The 21,965-nt window shown below is 42.4% G+C and overlaps 1 protein-coding gene across 3 annotated transcripts in view; it reads left to right on the top strand.

Annotated features, from left to right (window-relative positions):
* Window positions 1–21,965, top strand: part of smyd3 (SET and MYND domain containing 3) — a 400,254-nt gene that overhangs the window by 199,938 nt on the left and 178,351 nt on the right. The gene's annotated exons all lie outside the window — the stretch shown is intronic.

Here is a 21,965-nt window from a genome sequence, read left to right as displayed (position 1 = left end):
CAATTGAAAATGCACAGCTTTACCCGACAGTGCAATCTAATAACAACAAAACAACAACTTGCATTTATATAGCGCCCTTCACGAGGGTAGCGTCCCGGAGAGCTTTACAGTGGCGGAGTCTGACCCTCTAGTTGAGCACATCGTTTTGAAGATGTATAATTTACAGATCAGAAGGAAGTCATTTGGCCCTTCATGCCTGTGCTGGTGCCATTTCTGCCTCTCGAGCGCCACTAATGGTTACTTTCTTCCTTCTCCCCTGCTCAGGGATCCGGACCCATCACTATCAAGCTCTCCGAGATGTTACCCTATATTAAAGGCACTATATAAATGCACATTGTTGTTGCAGTATAAAGCTGATACCCCACTAACTAGCAATCTAAAGCTATGATCTGAGAACTGGAAATTCAATTTGCGCACAATTGTTGAGAGAGGAGATTTTATCCCTGGATTACCTGGAAACAAGTTAATCGATGCATTAGATATTGTAAGGCCGGTACATTAACCGTCACGTGTTAAATAACGCAGCATGCAACTCTGAAAACATTTCCCCTGTAGTTCTTCCATTTACTGCGATTGGGTGATATTTAAGCTACATTGAGAGACACTGATTCTCCTACTTCTGTGACCCCTGTCTCCTCTAGTCTACCTCAGAAGGAATCCAGGAGCAGACTTCAAAAGAGTGCTGTAATCCTCGGAATTGAACATTTCCCCCTCCCTCGTACCCCCCACCCCCCGATTCGTCCCACTTGCTGCAAACAACATTTTTGTCCTCACAGAGATATGTTCCCACTATCCCCTGCTACACAGTCTCCAGTCTGACATATTTTAACAATAATCCAAGAAAAGCTTTCTAATACCACAAGCCCCTCTCTCTTTATGTGTAACACTGTCAATTTGACCCACATCTCCCAGGGGCTTTGGAGTTGTTGGATTTTGCATGGATCTTCAAGATTTTCCCATTGTATTGGGATTTACTTTCTGCTCACACAAAAGGGCTGAATCACTGACCATGAGGCACAGTAAGATTGGTATATCTCCTATGAATCTCATTTATTTGCCATCTTATAGAGAGAGAGAAAAATCCAGTCCGTTCAAAATCAAGCCAGATGAGGCTGAATTCCATTTGGGTATTTGCTAATATTCCATAGATTATAAAAGCATCACTACCCAAATTACCGGAATGTGAGGCATTCCTTAAGTGGCAACTCAAGGAAATAGAATTTCCTAACAGCAAAGCAGAAGCAAACGTGATGCACCTTAGGAGGCATCTACTGAGCCATTGGATCGCCTGTCAGTTTTGAAAAGGTTGAAAATCCCGGGAATTGAATACTTGCAAGAATGTCGACCCTATTTTGTGGTCGGTTGAGATGAGCCTCTGCTGTGTTTTGTATCTTACAATACCATATTGTGATGCTGAGGTCTGCCTTTAAACCTTTCAGTAAAGTTTAGGTAAACCAAAAGGTGATTGAACTCCAGCTTTGCTTCATTTTTTCACGTCTTGAACTTGCTTTTAAACCAGTGAGACCCACTTCACACAGTGACTGACCCAAATGTCAGTACCTTTCTGGGCCACCATCATCGATGTCACCAGTACACGTTGACAAGTCTTCGACCCACTAGCATCTAGTGGCAAGATGTCGGTTCTGTACCACATTGTTCCTAGAATACAATCACTTTTTCACTGTAATTCGTAAATATATTTTTTCTCTCTGGACTGTCTTTGGTTGCTGCTTCTGTGTGTGTGTGTTGTGTGATGTATCTCTCTTAATCTCTTTATTTTGGGTCTAATTTGTGATATTTCTTAAAGAATTTCTAAATACGAAATCTGGAAGTAGATTATGTGGAAGTTGCTGGTGGGTCTGTATGACATACTTGGGAACGCCCAGCACCTTGGGACATCCTCCCATCATAAAAGACGCTATACAAATGTAATTTTGTATTGTGTTGTATTTCCAGTTATTGGAAGGAATGCTCATTTGCTTGTCCTTGGTTAGGGATCTCGGGACGAAACGTCACAAAGTGATTCCTAGCAACTGATTCACTTGACCCTTCTCATTCTTCCTTCCTGTCTCAAATACTGAATTTGCCAGGATCATAAAGTTAATTCTGCAACAAAACAAAACTGAATGAACCATCAGATCCATTCCTTCCATGGGCCATGAATAATTTGATCCATTAACCATAATAATCAGTCACATTATAGCAGTTAAATTTTCTCCTTGACATTTTTAGTAATGTGATGTTTCTGCATTTTATAACACAACATTACAGGCTACAGCGCTCATTCCTGAATGCTTGTGTTGCACAAATAACATTTCACGGAGCCCAGATCGCAGTAGAGCAATGTCCCTGCAGCCTCTGTGTAGTTGTTTGTGGAGATTCTTTGAGATTTTATGTGAAGTGCAGGTTGGTCCATTTGGTAGAACTCTCTCCTCTGAGTCAAAAGGTTGTGGGTTTGACCCATGTCAGGACTTTGAACTCACAGTCTAGGCTTACACACCAGTGTAGTGCGGGTGGGTGGGTTATGCATCCTTCAGATGAGACACTAAACCAAGCCCCCATCAGCCTGTTCAGATCGATGTTAAAGATTCCACGGCATTATTCAAAAAGAGAAGGGAATTTCTCTTCTGTAGGGATGACCATTCACACTGGGTGTTTAGGAAACTTTAGCCTGAGTTTTAGACCAGCTCTTATAGGCTGTACACGTGGCAGGTCCTTCACCTGTAAGTACTTACCCTTACTCATTGCTCACTCTTTGATGTGAAGTCATGGCAACAATTAGAAAATTCCAATAATTAAAGCTCTGACCCCAGCCCCATACCATCAATGCGCTGTGAGTGGGGTGAGACTGGGAGCAGAGGAAATAAGATTGTGACCGAGTGGGTTGGAAGTTCAAGATGTAATTGGGGGAGGTTGAGTGCTGAAATACTGCTGGGATTTTCAGCCGAGGATGGGGAAAATTGGAAGGAATACATTGCGGTACAGTGATGGGAATGAGTTGGGAGTTTTAGGGACAACCAGAAATCTGACAGGGTTGTTGTGTTTTTACAAATTTTGTTGGGGGCAAAGGATGCATCCTATGGATTTGACTAAATCCAATTTAAATCATGATGTTTGGTGAGACTTGGGAACAGAGGGAGTCAGAGACAAACATAAATCAATTTTAAATCTTTATTGCTTCTATTTATATTTCCACTGGTGGGGGTTAGTAACCCGAGGACACCAATTTAAAATAGTTGTTAAAAGAAACAGGGAGGTGAGGAAAATTTTACACAGTGAGTTGTTCGGATCTGGAATGCATTACCTGAAAGGGTGGTGGAAGTCAATTCGATAACAGCTTTTAAGAGAGAGGTAGATGATTATTTGGGGAGGACAAGTATGCAGGGCTATGGGGAGAGAGACGGGCAGTGGGGTTGAATTGGATAGCTCTTTTCAAAGAGCCGGCACAGACACGAGGGACCGAATGGCCTCCTTCTGTGCTATATAATTCTATGATTCTGTGATTTAAGCATGCATGCATATCATGTATAAGCTTTTTTTTATAAAACTTCATAAGTATACAATATGTCCAACCTATATCTTCTCCTCATGATATCTTCCTGGGATAGAGGTGATATGGCGGGCACACAGCTTAACTGTTCAGCACCAAAGGAGAGATGGAGAGTGCATGGTTTGATTGTCTGGAAAACAGTAGCCTCTTCCTTGCTTTCTCCATACCCTTGTGGTTTGCTGCCATCATGTCCTTGGTCATACAATTCATTGCCTTATTTGACATTTAACACACATGAAAAAGCTGTGTTCAAGCCATTCTATTCTTAATAATAATAATAATAATCTTTGCATTTGATATAGCACTTTTCACGTCTTCTAGACGTCCCAAAGCGCTTCACAGAATATACTGTAAAATGAATTGACTGTATATTTGTGGGTGAGCGCGGCAGCCAATTGAGGCTGCAATGTCCTACAAACAGTCGTAGCTTGAAAATGACCAATTTTATTATTGTTTTTGGTTTTGGAGGGATTATTATTAGGCTCTGTGTGGAGTAAGGAAACTTGCCCAAGGTTTCGCCCTCTGCCTGGAATTGAACTCAGGTCTCTCGCTTGCAAAGCGAGTGCTCTAACCACTGAGCTACAGGACTCCAATATCACAAGCTACTTATTTTGCTGCCTGGCATGACTTCAAGGTCTCAATACTATCACATGGTTTTGGCTTCTCACGTAATTTTAGACTAAAAAGTAATTTTTCACCCAATACCTTTTGTAATTATCACAACACGATAAGGCTGGCAATCTTGGGAGATAACCCTAGTTTTGGGAGCACTCGGTGACCGCTTGTGACTGACTGTATCACTGTCAGGCTTCAATAGATTAAAAGTCCTTCACATCAGACGTTAAACCGAGGTCCCGTCTACCTGTTCAGGTGGACGTTGAAGACTCATGGCACTGTTCCAAAAAAAAGGGAGTTTCTCCAGTGTCCTGGTCAAAAATTCCTCCAAATAAAATTGGTCACTCACTGCATGGTTGTTTGTGGGACATTGCTGTGTGCAAATTGGTTGCTGCATTCGCCCACAAAATACGCAGTCACTGCTCTTATATCCTGTGAAGGGTTTTAGGATGTCTTGACAATGTGATAAGGCGCTATATCAAATGCAAGGATTATTATTATAAAATATATTTTTCCACAATTGCCTCTTTGTCCAGACAAAAAAATAAATTTAAAGTGACCCTTAGTCTCTGCACTGTGTCAGGTTAGCATTTTGAGATTTGACATGAAAAGTGCTATGTAAATTGCATTATCTTGTAATTTGTCTCATCACTACAGATGGACGAACCACTTGACCAGGCTCAGATCTCTAAAGGTAGGCTTGCAACATCATGTTCAACAAGCCTGCCTGTTTTATCTTTATTTGACTGCAGCAGAGTTAACTTAATAATAATTAGAATAATCGGCCTGGTTCAGTTGGTAGCACACTGGTTATTCACTTCACCCCTGTTTGAAGGTACTTCTTTGTATTCTGTATACTATGAACAGGAAATCCTGAAATAACCAGTGGCGACTGCATATTTGGTAATCTCTTGGCACTCCAATTCAATAAGGCTATAATTGTGCGATATAATACAACTTACATTATATAGCACCCTTCACGCAAGATAGCATCTCAGAGTGCTCTACTACGTGGATTTCAGAGAGAGAGAGAAAGAGAGAGAGAGACAGTGTGTTGCTGCAGGTTACTGACTGATCACTTAGCTGGGTTTAGAATAACCATTACAGAGTGTTTGGGAGCACATTGCCTGGCCTTTTGAATGGGGATAAGGTGTGACAAGATCCTGGAGAGGGGAAAAATAGGTAAAACTAGAGTTAAAGGTCAGTGTCAACTGTGGATCTCCATGAATTTTCTTCCCAGGAGTCATTCCTTCATCTCTGCAAAGCATCTTTCATTAAATTCGTACGTAAATAACGACACTTGTTACAATGTAAAACAGCTTTTTATTATGGGAAGATTGTTAAGATTCCTTGCATAGAAGATTGGCAATACAGCGGAATGAATAGTGACCTTTAATAGACAGCTGCCGGTATTGGCTTCAAGATCTGCAAATTTAAACATCTGTAGTAAATAATGTTGCATTTTTACATATTTACATTCAGATTGGTAATGCATGCTAAAAGCTTCCTGCCTCCTGGGATCAGCAGGTAATGTGACAATTGGCTCTGAAAGGTTCAGAACAATTAAGTGTTTTGTAAAACAAAAATACCCTGGAACAGTTGGTCACAGCAAACAGTTTGTACATTTCTGCACAAAACCTTCTGAAAGGCAGAGCCTTGTACTTTTAAAGGACTGGACTCGGTTTATTGCAATGCTGGGAGGTGACTGAAGCGTTTCCAAAGGGCAAATGGTGTGATGTTCCTTTTAATTTGGAGCACCATTCAGTGGTCTGGTCAGGGCAGAAGATGCTGTACTCAGATTGCTGTTGCCCAGCAACACCTTTCTTTTCCAGCAATTTGGGATTCTTTTAATTCATCAACCTCTTGTGCAGAGTGAACTTGCAACAAATTGTGTTTGCTGTAATTAACTCAGGAGTAACGCACAAAGATGCAACAGAAAAATACCTTTGATCTTGATGAGGAATGGCGCCTTTTTTATTGCCATTTTAATGCCCTTGGAAGATTGGACTTTTAAACAACGTTTAGTTTTGTCCTGGCAGTTGCAGATCCATTAGCGTGACTTCAGTAATAGGAAAAATAATGGAGTCAATCATCAGAAAGGAAGTGGAAGATTAGCTATATAAAAACAATTAAATAAATGACATGGGTTCAGAGAGGGAAGGTAGGTGTTGTCTGATCAGTCTCATTGACCTTTTTAAGAAGGTGACAGAAACCATATGATGCCAAAACAAGATGTCTGCACTGAACGTCTGGAGTGGCTTGGACCTCCATAAAGTTTCTCGTTGTTTGTAGCCGTGCCTAGAGCGTGACCTTGAGTATGATTACATTGGTGTTTGCGTTGGCCCCAGTGAGTGCCTCGCAGTTGGACAATAAATCTGTGATCATAGCTGGATGATCTGAACACTTCACAACAAATCAAGATTTTTCTCGCCATTGTAATTTAAAACCTGCCACCGAGAAGAAAGTAATTTGGAGATACTTGAGGGGAAAGTGAGTAATAAATTAATGGCAGAAGTCAAAGAGACCTAATAACTCATGAATGACTAGCATGTGGGGTAGCCAGGGCTGCTTCACAAGTCTGATGACATTTATTGCCTCTTTTCAGTCAAGTGGGCAGTTTTCTACAACCTCCTTCGGTTAGAATACTTTATGCATCTCCTCTGATTGATTTTTATTTGCTGGATGGCTGAGTGGAGAAGCGCCTGTGGTGTGTGAGTTTGCACCCTCAGGGTTGCTTATGGCAGTATTTTGTCTGGATCCGAAAGGAGCGATTCACATTATTTATCTTCTGAGGATTCTTTAAGAAGGTTCTTGGGCGTATTTATCAAAAGGAGCTGTGCATTTTGCAGTTGTGATTCACACAGAGCTAGTTAGGTATCTTCCCTTCCACTTCTCGAACCAGAGTTTGTAACATCTGAAATTTGGATTTGAATAGGCCAGGCTGATGGGATGTGTCTAATACAGGCCAGGCTGGTGCAAATGCAATGAATTTGGGTAATTCTGCCTGTATCACAGTACAAAGTTACTCATAACTGAGCATCATTTGCCACTGAATTGGTTAAAATGCATCAGGAGACCAGAGGAGCGTGAATGGTTATGATATTCCAGACTTCTTTGATTTGAGGAAAAGTATGTTTGTTCCCAAAGAAACTGGAATGAAAAGGGTGATGGAAAGAGAAGATATCTGCTGCATACCTCGTATCCACACAGACATCAACCCAAATAAAAGGAGGCTGGAGATGGCTGGTGTGGGCAATGGATAAGCTGCCATGATGGACTGGTTTGGTGGTTGGATGTATTTAAAAGATGCCATATTTACCACCTCAGATGTTGCTCGGATATGCTAGAGGCTGATTCCGTGACAAACGTTCTCAGTTGAGCCGTCTGTGAAGCCAACTTTTTACAATTACATGTTATGTGATAAATGTTGACCAGCGCTAAATTGATCCTATTGTTAAGGGAGGAGATTAAGTTAAAGAAATCTTGCACAATGTAGAAGGCAAAAAGCTAAGTGTTTTCAGGCAACTGCAGCAAAAATAAATTCTAAGTTTGGTTGGACTTTTTACATAGACTACATAGCACCAAAACAGGCTATTCAGCCCAACCAGTCTGTGCAGTGTCTATACTCCAAATAAGCCTCCACCCATCATAATTCCCCTCCCATACCCCCGTATGCTCTGGTTTTGGTTGATGAAGTGAAAGAGTTGATCTGACAATTGATCAGTTGCTATTCAGATGGCAAGTCTATGATCTGAAATGAAAAGCTAATATTTAGCAATGGTTGTCCTGAGGCAGTATCTCTGAATTCTTTGCATTTGCTAGGCCTGTGATGGGCTTTTTCCAAGATGTATTGTTTTAGAAATGAGTCAAATACACAGTCACTACACTTTACAGTTAAGTTCTGAGATGCACTTTGAGATGTTTAGACAACGTAATAAGGTACTATTTCAAATGCAAGGATTATTATTACAAGCTTTCTGTAGAATGTTTTGTCTAAGAAGCAGTCTAGACTTTTCAAACCTTAAATATTATTTCCCCAGCCTGTTAGTAAACTGCACCAAGACCTCATCCAATGTGAAAAAATGACTTTAGAATAGAAATGTTGGAAGGGGAAGGCACTCCACTCCAGAGATTCAATGCTTTATTATATTAATAATAACAAGCCTTGAATTTGATTTAGCGCCTTTCAAGATATCTGAAAGTGCTTCACAAAATATTACAGGTTATTGAATAATTATTTTTTTTACCTGGGTGAGTGTCCAGGCTGACACTCCAATACAATGCTGGGGGAGTGCTGCATTGTTGGAGGTGCCATCCTTTAAATGTTTTGTGAAACCAGGGTTCAGTTCAGTTAGAGTTGTGGGTTAAAGCTCATTATCAGGACTTTGAACTCAAAATCCTGACAATGGGCTTTAACCCACACCTTTCTGACCCAGAAGGGAAGGTGCTACCAACTGAGCCCGACATCTCCACAGTTGAGCCTGGTGGTGTTTTAGAATAAAGTTCTGAAGTGTGACTGCTTGCCATGTGTGATGGGGTGTGCAGTGTCACCTAATGGAACGATTCGGACACTCTGTGGCTAAGTGTGTGCATAGTGTGATATTGAAGTACTGAAGGGTGACAGAAATTCACTTGACAAAGGTAACCTGCAGCTCAGTGGTGGTACTTGCCTGAGTAACACTGGTTTAAAAACATCCTGCGCTGCCAATGCTTCACTTGGTTTTCATACGTTACTTGCTGGCTGGTGCTGCTCTCGGCTTCTCTTAACAAATTACGCGTATTTCCTTTATCCGTTACCTGATCCATTGGTGTTAGGGTAATTTACTTCTTGAATTTGATACAGTAATGTTGAAATATCTTTGGTTAAATATCGTGACTGTATTTGTAAGCGAACGCGGCAGTCAATTTACACAAACCAATGTGCTACCAGCAGCCATGAAATCATGAAGTGAATGACCAATTTTTTTTTATTTGGAAGATTGTTGGGAGGACATCAGGAGAAAACCTTCTCTCCTCTTTTCAATTAGTTCTGAGGGATTTTTAAATTCGACCTGATCAGGCAGTCGGATATGACCAATGTCCGAAAGTTGTGTCTAAATATCAAATCCAGCAAATACCGGCTTTTCAGTCCTGCACGACAGCATATCATCTAAATAAAATCAGTTTCGAGCACTTTTTCGCGCCCCCCCCCCCACCCCGATCTGCCTCAATACACAGCAATCAAAGGAAGCTCTAGACATGAATATTCAAGATGGCGGCCTGGGGTAGCGGAGTGTGCTTGATTGACAGCCAGAGATTTGGGGAATAAAGCTTGCAGTGATCGGTGAGGCATTAATTAACACAAGGAACGCCGCAAAGGACACTGTGAGCTTTACTGTTGTCATTTCACTCACTTTGTCCAGGCTGTTGTCGTTTGAAAAATTCTGATACAGTGCTATCAATTTGAAATTTGCATCAGAAGGATATTTCTTGTGTCCTGAGCAACCGAAGGCTTAGCTCAAAATCACTTTTGTGGATTCAGTCCATCTCAGTGTTACTCCAAAGCCTGATCCTGACCACAATCAACTAAAGGCAATGCAGCGTTGATTCTACTGGTCAAAGTGATGTCACAAGATTGGTTTGGATGAATAAAGCCCTTCAACTCATCGGATCCCATCCCTCCAGAACCCCACCCTACGTCCTTGTATTACAGCATCAAGCTGCTTTTTAAATGAGTCCAGTGTACCAGCCTCAACCACTCTTCCCTTGGCAACTTGTTCCAGTCATTAATTACCTTTGGGTAAAGAAAAACTGCTTGGTGTTTGTCCTGAAATTTCCGTGTGCAATTCTGAGCCTCTTGGTGATGGGACGAATGTCTGGTTTGTGCACTGTAACGATCCACGATTTTAACAATCGTTCAGATGTGCCAAAAGCCTAGGAAATGTTCGTGGTGTAGTTGCGTTTACAGGTGTCAATGTGAAAATAGTGACAAATAGTTCAATAATGAAAATAATGCAACCACCCCCCCCAATTATTTTTCTATTAATAAAACCTGTGACATGATTTTGAATGCTGCTGTTCTGCTTTCCTAATCCATGCCCTTGCAGGCTGTTTGCCCTTTTTTAAATTTGATTTAACAGATTGGCTTCATATTGAGAAAATTGAAATCTGAAGTGGTTATGAGGGGTACTGAAGGCGATTAAACTGCAGTGCTTTATGCTGCTGTAATGTGGCACTGCTTCACCTTGCGTAACATTTCAAGTCAAAATTAACTATCGATTTTAAAGCCTGTGACTTATATTGGTCAAAATAATATGGAAAAACAAATGCGACCGCCCTCACCAAAATCCTTGTGTCGTTTTATTCAATTTATAGAAAATAGTGGGTACAAATTGCATGTGGCAGCTGAATGCGGGAGCTGGGCTGCCACTTGCAGCTGGGCGGCTGAAATAAATGATTTTGTGCCTGAATTGCTATTATGTTTTGATTACGAGGCAGCTCGGTGTGTTGGGTGACGAGTGCACAGATCCTTGAGTGTTCTATACGCACAGACTTAGGCACACAACGACAACACATACAACAACACACACACACGACATGCGCACACACAATGAGGAACAGACACTCACGACACACGGACACACACACTCACAATGACACACACGCAACGACAAACAGACACACGCGACACACACACGCTCACAACGACACACGCACACACAACGACAAACAGACCCACACGACGCACAGACACAGAGGAATTGCTGCCTCTGCTGCCTTCTGAAATGCTGATGGATGTTGAACGACTGTTTGTACCACAGGCATTAAGGGATGGTTCCTTTCTCTCCCAAGACTCCCATTTGCACTTGAGGATCGAGCTGAATTGAATCAGTGTTCATTTTTTTCTGTTCAACAACCAACCCTGCTTGCCCCCCTCCCCCCCACCGTCTCTCAATTGATGGGCAGGACAGTCTCCGGCCGAGATGGTGACTAATTGGGAAGCCGGCACTTACTTGTAATGTACTGGTTTGTTCTTCTGTCAGCCTTGATCATTTGATGTGTTTCACACAACCCCTTTTCTTGTCAATTGCTTTGCGAGTGTGACGGCCAAACAAAAAAGGTGTCTGTATATTAGAAATGGGGTGGATTGTAAGGAATGATCATGATTATTATCGTTAGTATTATTATTGGTGACTGTATTTGATGATATGCTGGCGTCTCAGTTCTGAACTTATGTGGATGTGGGTGCCCTCGACCACTGGTTGACGTCCATTCATTCATTACATGGCACCTCATGAGACTGGGAACAGCTTGGCTGATAGACAAGTTACCGCTTCGTGTCAGTGACAAAATTCCTGCATTTTTGAGCCGTTTTCCTGTACAGCGGTGGTTTTAAAGCACCATTTGGATTATCAGCCTTTTTTCACGCTAACACCAAGCGTTACTGGTGTCTCGGATCAGGAGGTTGACTGCTGAATTCAGTTTGTGAATAAACAAAGTATTTGTAGGCCAACTGGGCAGCCAATTTGCACACAACACAGTAGGTGATTATACTAAACATATTTGGGTTCAGTTTGTCAATAACCTTCAGGATCTTGATGACTTTAATAAGATCTGCCCCAAGCTGTGGCTTCTCCAGCATCTGGACAGGGAGTCCCAGTGCTGCTAACTGTGTTCAGCTTCTCAGCGCGTGACCTTTTTACATTTGCAGTGTCCCAATTAGCAGATGGAAAATGGCATTGATCTCCTTGTAATCTTTATGGTAAATAGATATGCATTTCAGTGGGATTATTGTGGTGTGTGTGACATTGCATCCGCTTTTGTCTTTAGCGCTGGAATAGAACCCGATGAAATCAGCTGTCTGCAAAATGGAGTCAAGGTTGGCTGACTCTTTTGATCATTTTGGGGGGTAAAAAAGCAATTAAAACACTAGGGAGGATAATATTGGAACTTAAACTAAGAATTGACTTGGATTTTATCTGATGGCCAAGAGGCTCAAATATCATCGCTGGCATCGAGCATTTTCCCAAAAGTAGTGTCAAAACAGCTTCAGATGGATGGACATGACTGCTGTCATGTAAAGGTGCTGTGGCATTTTGAAAGGCGTCCACAGTATAGTATTGTGGCCATTTGTTCTAGTCTATCGGCTGTGCTGTTACTGAGAACAGAGCCCATTACCTGACAAATGGAAGATAAGATCAGCATTTCATCTGTCTGGAGGGTCTTTCATCCGGAACACCTTGAACTGTGTCCCCGGCCCGGGAGCTTGCATTTAAACAGCTGTCGTCTGTGTCAAACATCCTGGATGCTCACCTTCAGTATCCGGCTTTTGCAACTCAACAACATCTTGCCATAGAACAACGGCGTGAACAGGGAGCAGCCTTTTCTAATGACAACACTTAAGACAAGGTGGCACTTGATTCAAGTGTCCTTGTTAGCTTTGCCTGATCTTAAACCTCCCCCCCACTAATCTCTCCTCATGTTCTCGGGGGATTGTTCATTAGTGAGGAGTAGTGTGAGCCATGACTGTAACCTGGCCTCCACAGCTGAGTCTGTGTCAAATCTCTCTTTCTATCCTGTGTTGAGAAACCTGTGTGAGGGGCCAAGGCTTATAATGCGCAGGTCACTACGGAGGCTGAAAAGAGCAAGAGGAAAGACCAAATAAATCAAGAAATGGTCAGGTGATACCAAGCTTAGAGTTTGAAAGCCCATGTAGGACAAAATAAGGGAAGAGTCTGTGGCTTTATGTTCAGAGCAATAGAGTATAAAAGCAGAGAAGTAATGTTAAATGAATATAAAACCTTAGTTAGACCACATTTGGAGGCCTGCGTGCAGTTCTGGTTCGCTAATCTACAGGGTGGTTATTGTAGCGATGGAGAGAGTACAGTGTAGATCTGCCAGGATGTTACCAGGGATGAGTGGATAAAGCTATCAATGACAATTGGACAGGTCAGAGCTTTCCACTCTAGAGATGAGATCATTGAGAAGGGACATGGTAGAGGTATTAATATTATGAAAGGCTTCAATAATGTGGACATAAATAGGCTGTTTCACCCCATGCTCGAGTGCCCAAGCAGCAGTGTCAAGCACTTTGAGATATCTTCTTGACATGAAGAGTGCTATATCAATGTAAATGGTATTGTAAGGACTACCTGCATTCTTTATAGCCATAAGCTACTATTTTAAGAGCTTACATCTGAATCCCGAGAACCCTTTGTTCCTCTTAAGTTCTTGCCATCCAGGCTTCTTTGTCCAGTTATTTAGGGTTTTAATTTTTTTTTGAGTGGATGGGGCACAGGATGGGGCACCGTGGAAGAGACTGATTAAAGTTATGAATGGGGGACTAATTGATAGTTTTTGTTTGTACATACGTACCTTATATATGGCCCATTTTTTGCAAATGTGAGGTTGGAGAGGGGAAAAAAGGCAAAAGTCACATGTGTTATTTTCATCAGAGTATTGTGTGCAAGTGATATGACGATGTGTTTTGTCATTGATTTGTGCCTGACACTTGGCTGGACTTGTGATGCAGTCCTTTTGATGCAATGCTTGAGGTTCCACTGTGATTTGTACCACAGTCCCTGCACCGTGAACCTTGCCCTTTAACCATATTCACTTGCAGACACCTAACCCTAAGTTATTTTTTTCCAGGTCATGAAGACTATGGAACCCTTTTCCTAGTCCAGATCTGTCCTTTTACAATTGTAGCCTTTAGCAGCCAAGCCTCTCATCAGCTGATCAGTACTGAGCTTTTTTTCTCTGCTATTCTTCTCAATCTCTCAGATTGCCTTTGGCTCTTGGCTCTTCCCCTCAGTTCTCAGTCCACCAAAATACCACATTAACAATCACTAGACTCCAGGGATGCTGCGATAAAATTGGTGGAATTGGAAAATTATTTCCCGCTGTTTTTTCTTCAGTATAAATTTTTATTAGTTTTAACAAACTTGTCCCACACTGAGTACCCTGAGGATAAGCTCCGTACTAATTCTGTCAAAATGAATTCTTTCATTCCAGGGGCTGTTTCAAGTATAAGTAATTTAAAGGGGCAATGTCTTCATAAAGAAATGTTTGGCAAACACTTTTTTTAAAATTACATTCTGAGAATAAAAGAGCTGGAAGAAGAAGTGAGAGAATAACTGAGTGCAGAATTCCTGCCCATGTGTCTTTAAAAAAAATTGTGATGTGGCGGTAGCAGGGGGAGAAAAAGGGTGCAGGGCAGGCTAGGCTTGGGGGGAGAGGGGGCGGGATGTGAGATGTAGGCGGGTTGGGAGCACTGGTTGTTGAGTACTTTTCCATAAACACGGTGCCTCTTTAAAACTTCATTGTGTGCAATACAATGGATCCTAAACACTTTATAACTTCTGCTAAGTTACTCATCCATGTTTAGTAACAAGAACTTGAAGTCTGCAAACCTTGGATCAATTGGTTTTCTTTTTATTATTATTTTCTAATGCCTACAAAATATAGTCACTACATTCTACAGTAAATCCTGTGAAGCACTTTCAGGTGTTTTGATGACTTGATGTGAGGCTTTATATCAAATGCAAGGATCATTATTATTAATTTTTTAAATTATTTTATTTATTATTTATCCTGATTAATTTTTATCTTTTTTTATTAATGTTTTATTTGCTTGTAATCCTATTTTACCCAGTGTTATTTTCCAGCAGTACATTTGTGAAATGATTCGATCAGCCCTGTTTTTTTTAAAAAATTCTGAATCTCTATTAAATTTTAGATATTCCTTTAAATGGAGTTCATTACAAATCCCAATAGTCTGCAACACTTTAAGGCTAATCTCTCTTTGTCCATAAAGAAGTAGGTAGATTTGAGACGTGCTGTGTCGCTTGAAAGGCAGCCTCCTTCTATTCTCGATTCTAGAAGTATGTATTGTGCTAAGCCGATTGCCTGTATTCCACTGCACATTGGAATGGGTTTGGTATGAGATGGATGATAGTAATTTCCATGGCTTAAGGCACCACTTAATCACAAGGAAGTAAATAGAAACCTTTAAATCATGTAACGTTATGATGTACCTTCCAAAGCAGAAATATGTTCTTCATGTAGCATTTGTCTCAGCTCCTCATTCTGTGCTCAGGCTCTGTGTATCATGAGAGTCTATATATGTCAGGAAGGCAGTGCATGCACCGTAACTCTTTGAATGTTGGCTGTGAATAGACAACTCTGCCAATAGACAGGTTTCCAAAATAATTGTATTCAGTCGAAGCTGCATAATTCCCTCCATCTAAAATCTATTCTCATTATGTGTTTCTGAAGGACTTTTAAAGACAACAGAATGCCTGGCAAAGGCCATTGTCACAGCTGGTGTGAAGACTCGAGGTGTTGTGAAGACTGACACTGGGCTTCCAGACTGGTAGCTCTTATTAACATTGACTCAGGAACAGCTTGCCTGACTTGAATCTGTCAGCCTAAGCTTGTCATGCCATATCCACTCAATTCAGTCTGAATGCAATCGCTTTCGAATCAAGGCATCCGTCCTGTGCCGGGGACTGGTCCAATGTGAAATCAGAATTAAACGGCTGAACATCAGATTCACCATTGACCCGGAGGAATGATCTGTGGTTTGCTATCTGTGTGGACAACTTGTGCTGACTTCCTTTTCTGGGGGGGCGGAGTGTATGTGTGGGGACAGGGCGACAATTAGATTGTTTAGCTATAAGTAGGAACGTTTGATGGCTTGAAGGGTTGAGTTCACAACATCCATATACAATGCTAAGGAATGGCAAAGCGACCTGGAACTTTGAAAGACAAGTGAACTGAGCACATTAACAAGGTTTCCAGACAGCGTGTTCACAGCCTAGTGCTGCTGTGTTGTAAGGACTTTAGAATATAAGGGGGTGGGGGAGGTCGAAACAAACTCAGATCAATATTACCAGTTCTGGCGAGGCAGAGGGTAAAAAAGGCACAGACTCCTGGTTGCTGTACATGAAAGGAGGGGGTGAGAGAAAGGAGCACATGTCATATATAACAGGTGAAGTTTCAGCAGTGTGGTATAACGTTTCTGAATATATTTTTGTGAATCAGGCTTGACTTGAATTTCAGTAAAATTGGGTGTTAACTTAATGGCTGTTTGTGAAACAAATTGCCTGCCATATTCACCTAAAAATATACGGTCACTCCTGTGAAGTGCTTTGAGACGTCCTCCCAACATGAAAAAGACTATACCACGTGTAATAATAATTATTATTATTCTCCTTTAAATTAATTTGAAAAATAAGGTTCAATAAAATACCAGACCAACCATCAACCAAGCAGAAGAGCTTTTGTCAGTGGTGAGGCCACACCAATCTCAGAGTCACCAATGGCCAGGCTAATGATTGGTTGGTTATTGTGGGATTGGGGTTTTATCGGTTGCTCGCTGCTCTTTGCCCTGTATCTCAAGTTGTTCTTCAGGTAATGAAAGGTACCAACCCACTGGACAGGTTTTAATAAATCTGTTGCAATACGGAGCTGGAATGTGGCGCAGTCGTGATAACATTGCGGCTTGGTTATTTTGAACTGTGAATGCGTATTTTAAATTCTTATTTAATTTGAGGGTAACTAGTCTTGTATTCAGTGGTAGCTGGAACTGAGAGACTGGTAATAAAACAGGTTGGACTCCCTGAGGCTGCTTGTAGACGTGTAAATGATATATCCATGGATTACAGCTCGTTCCTATGGGTGTAAGTGGCTTCATTCAGTAGCTGGTACCACTACCACGGGAGTAATTGCTGAATGGAGAATTGATTATGTTTGGACGGCAACATAATGGCTGCAGTGATCTTCTCACAGACCTGTATCTATCACTGCAAATGCAGAACCACCCCATGCTACTTGGAGGACTTTTCAATTACAATTCTGTGTGTACTTGCATGTATTTGCCTTTTTAAATCAATTTGGGAAGAAGATATTTTTTGCCAAACCGTAGGCATTTCGGGCTCTGTGCTACACATTCCCAATCTAAGTTTGTTTCCCCTTATTACCACCTTGTGACATTACTTATTCTGCCTGCTGGCCATTTCTCATTTTCTAACGCTTTCTCTCAGAGTCTGTTTTCAAATCCATTATGGATTTTCTTTGACTTTTATAATTAGTGCAGTAATGTGTTTCATTCTCTTTGCTCTGCCGGGGTATTTTTTTCTATGGGCCATGCAAATTTCTCTTTGTTGGGGCGTTGGTTGATTTTAGAATTGAATTGGAGGAGCGGAGAGTGTGAGAGCATTCACACAAGACAACCAAAGTGTGAGCGGTGCAGCACAATAGAATGCGGCAGAGAAAAGGCTAGAGAATGTGCAACAGAGAGGAAACTACAGGATGGAGACAAGGCAAGGAAATGATCAATAAGGTGCAAAGTAAACAGAAATAGAAATGTTCTTCTTATAATATATAATAATCATCCTTGTGTTTGATATAGTGTCTCATTTTGGCACGAGGTCTCAAAGCTCTTTACGGGATACACTATAAATTGTATTGACTCTGTTTTTTTGTGGGAGAAGTTTAATGATAGGAAAGTGAGATGACTGAGCTTTCATGACGGGGGAGGGAGACAGCAAGCAAAAGAGAGAGCAATAAAGGATGCCAATTGCAAGCAGCCATGACGGATGGTGAAGTCTATGCTGTTACTTATGGACTGGACTTTAATCTGGCCTCTGGCCACTCTTCCTTTGCACCTGTTTCAAGGTACTTTTAGAGTTATAGTCACCAGAATGGTCATTCAGTTTTCTTTTTGATCCTTCACTGATGTCTTCCAAAGATCTGATGACGTTCCTTTGGGATTGGAGTCATGCTTCTGCTATTATATTGTGGTGTGCCAGTTCCTGTGGCCAGAGGTATTGTGCCCTTCGCTGGCAGCCAGTCCACAAAACCTTCCTATTCCTCCTGCACCAGTAATCCTGCAATTTGACTTGCCGCTCAGCACACCTGTACACATTAATCCGTGTTAAAAGCCATTTGTCACTTATTTGCTCAACCTCTGTTTTCCACCACCACCACCTCCCCATGTCCTTTCCATTTTGAATATCAGCTCCCTGCTATTGCATTTCCTCTTCCCACTCAATGTCATGTTGTCAGCAGTTGCAGTGGGAATTGCGCTCTCTTTAATTCTCTGGTAAACTCTGATGTGTTATCAGGAATTATTTTAGAGCCTTCTTTTATGAAGATTACAGGGAAACTCTTTGATGGAGCTCCCTCATGATAATCTATGATTGAGATTTCGCTCTCACTCTCTATAGAAACCGTGCTGAAAAAATAAAATCATGACCATTGCAATCTGTGTTTCTCAGTTCCTCTCTTCAGTTCAGCAATCTTCATTTACACCTTGTGTTCCAACCCATCTTCTTCCTGTGTGAACTTACACCATTTAAATAGCATCACTGTCAGCCTGGCTCATTTAGTAGCACTCTCACCTCTGAGTCAGGAGATTGTGGGTTGAAATCCCACATTTGGAGTTTGAATTTATAGTCTAGGCTGAAGCTGCAATGCAGTGCTGGGGATGTGCTGTATTGTCGGAGGCGCTGTCTTTTGGATGAGATGTTAAACCAAGGTCCTGTCTGCCTGTTCAATTGGATGTTAAAGATCCCAAGGCACCTACTGAAAAAGTAAAGGGAGTTTTTCCCGGTGTCCTGGGCAACAATTCCCCAAATAAAATTGGTCACTCACTTCATGGCTGTTTGTGGGACATTGCAAAGCACAAATTGTCTGACACATTTGTCTACAGAATAATAGTCACTACATTTCACACTAGATGCTGTGAAATGCTTTGAGACATCCTCCCGATGTGAAAGGTTTTATGCCAAATGCAAAGATTTTTTTATCTCTATGTAATCACAAAGACCTTTGGCTCTCATTTTAACTGGAGCTCTTCGAATGTGTCATTGTATTGAAACAAAATTCATTGTGCTATTCAAGTGTCTGCTAAAATAGTAATCTTTTAGTCCCCTCCCTCAAACACGAAGTACAAACATCTCCTGTGGTTGTGCCAAGAATTGTCTTTTGTCAACCTTAAGGTGCATGTTCAATATGCATCTGATATTGATGCAAGGAGGAACTATGTGTTTTTTTCTCATGTGCATGAATGAAGCAGTGCAGGCCCACAGACTCCTTGTGCATCTTATCAACAAGATTCATGGGGAAAACCCATTTGAAAGCAGCCTCTTGCTCATTGCATAGCAGGTTCCATTTCCATTTTTCTGATAAGAGAACAAGTCCCTGAGGTTATCCAAGCTTGTTCACCAGTGTCTCAGGCCAGTTTCCAATCAATTCCTATTGCACAGCTGGAATTTGCAGAGCTGCGGTATAGTAAGTATGTAAACCAGAATATTGTGCCAAAGTCTGTCCCAAACCAGGGGTGTTTTATGCTCAAAGGCTTTATGCTCAGCTTCTTCTCTGCCCTTAAAAACTATTAATTGAGATTAGTGTGTCCTCCTTCATGTTGCTGTTGGTAATTAATGGTTGGTAAATGTGTATGCAGTTATCTCCCCCCTCTCTCCCCCACCCCATCCCATGTATCTTTCTGTAGTGCTGTGGTTTGCTGTATTTTAACTGGATATAACATCGTATTTTGGGAAAAGCAGACTTGATTAGGAAATTTTTCACTTGTTCTACTCTAGCTGGAGATGCTGAGCTTCACAGTGGGTGTATGGAGTGGAGTCATCTTTACACCCGAGACTGTGCTGACAAGTAATTGATATTGTGAGGGAACTGTCGGGAGAGGCCATTCACAGCCTAGTCCCTGGAGTGGATCGGGTTAGATAGTGATATTAGAAGAGGATGCTCCAAAGAGTGAATTTTCTTGCATTAATTAAACAATACACTTCAACAAAACAGAAATCCTGTAGATGATTTGTCACTTTGCTCCTTGAAACAAAGTGCAGTCCTCTAGTGTAGTGGTTAGAGCACTTGCCTCATTAGCGAGAGGACCTGGGTTCAATTCCAGGCAGGACGAAATGTTATGCAGATTTCCTTATTCCACACATCTCTGTTTATCTAGCAGTAATAATAATAATAATCCTTGCATTTAAAATAGCACCTTATCAAGTCTTCGAGAAGTCTCAGAGCCCTTCACAGAATATACTGCAAAGTGAATTACCTTTATTTTGTGGGCAAAACGCGGCAGCCAATTGTGTACAGCAGTGTCGCACAAATAATTGTGGATTGACTAACAACATTTTTTTTGATTTACTTTGAAATGTAGTGACTTTGGGACATTTCTGTGTGCAAATTGGCTGCCATGTTCGCCTGCAAAATTCACATATATAGTCATGGAGTGAATGACCAATTTTATTTGGGGGATTTGTTGGCCAGGACCCCAGGAAAAACTCCCTTCTCTTTTTGAATAGTGCTATGGGAACTTTAATGTCCACCTGAACAGGCAAATGGGACCTCAGTTCAAAGTCTCATGAAGGACATCACCTCTAACAATGCAACCCCCACACACTGCAATGGAGTGCGAGCTGAGACCGAATCCGTGGGGCTTGAACCCACAAACTTTTGACTAGGAGACAAGAGTCCTACAGCCTGAGCCAGGCTGACACACTGGCTCTGTTAAAGGAGTATTGCAAAGGAACCTTGCAAAGTGTTCAAGAAACCTAAAAGCTGGAGCTGTTGTCATGGAATAGGTTTCCACAGAATAGGTTTCCGTGGAAATCTGGATCACTCCAGGTGACACCTTCTCCCTCACTGAGGCCACACCACCCGGCTACACCTACCGCCATGTCCCACACTCCAACTGTCGTGGCAGTGGTGTGGCCCTCATCTCCAGGGCGTCATTTGCCCTGTGCCCCTACTCCACCGGCTCGTTCCCCTCTTTCGAACACCTTATCCTCGGCCATCCCTCCCATCTCGCTCTAAAAATTATCTTACTTAACCGACCCCCAAAATCCTCTCCCACCTTCATCTCTGACATCTCCACCCTCCTAGCTTCCCTCTGCCTCTGCTCCGACCGCCTCATCATCTTAGGCGACTTAATCTCCACTTCACCCCCTCCTGCTCCACCTCCTCAGACTTCTCCTCTCCCCTCTCAACCTCTCCCTCCACATCCACTCTGCTGTCCACACCCACGGTCACCCGTTCGACCTGGTGATGACCCGGGCCTCAGCTTCTCAGATGTCACCATCACTGACTAGGCCATCTCTGACCACCATTTCAGCTCCCTCAACTCCCATAACCCTCTCCCCACTGCTTCCAAACCTACCACCATCTTCTACCTCCCGTGGAAGAAGATCTCCCAGGCAATCCCTCTCCGCTGCCCTGGAGTCCTCTGAACTCCTACCCTTCTGGCCCACCTCTCGCACCAACCCATTCTCTGCTCTTACTCTTCTCCACAGCACCCTCTCCACCACACTCAACGCCCTTGCCCCCTTCACCTCCCGAACTGCCTCCTATTCCCGATCCTCACCCTGGTTCACCAGCCACCTCCGCTCGCTTAAGGGCCAGGTGCAGTCTACCAAACGCACTTGGCTCAAATCCGGCCTAACGGTCCACCGCCACATCTGGCTGGACCTCATCAAGACCTACCGCTCCGCTCTCACCTTGGCCAAATTATCCTTCTATTCCAGGTTAATCCTGGAGGCGAAGAGCAACCCCAGGCTCCTGTTCTCCACCACTAACCAGATCCTCCACCCTCCCCGCCACGCAGATTCTTTCCTCTGACTCTCACTGCGAGAAAATGCTGGACTTCCTTGAGTCCAAAATTGATGGAATCCGCTCAGCTGCCACTGCCCTCCCAACTTCCACCCCCTCCCTACCCCCACCCCACACAATTACCCATCCGACAATCGCCCATCCCTCCTTCCACACCTTTGAACCTGTCATCCCCGCCTCT

Source organism: Callorhinchus milii, unplaced genomic scaffold (assembly GCF_018977255.1).
Source record: "Callorhinchus milii isolate IMCB2004 unplaced genomic scaffold, IMCB_Cmil_1.0 Scaffold3, whole genome shotgun sequence".
Lineage (NCBI taxonomy): Eukaryota > Metazoa > Chordata > Chondrichthyes > Chimaeriformes > Callorhinchidae > Callorhinchus > Callorhinchus milii.
This window is presented reverse-complemented; position numbering and strand designations above follow the sequence as displayed.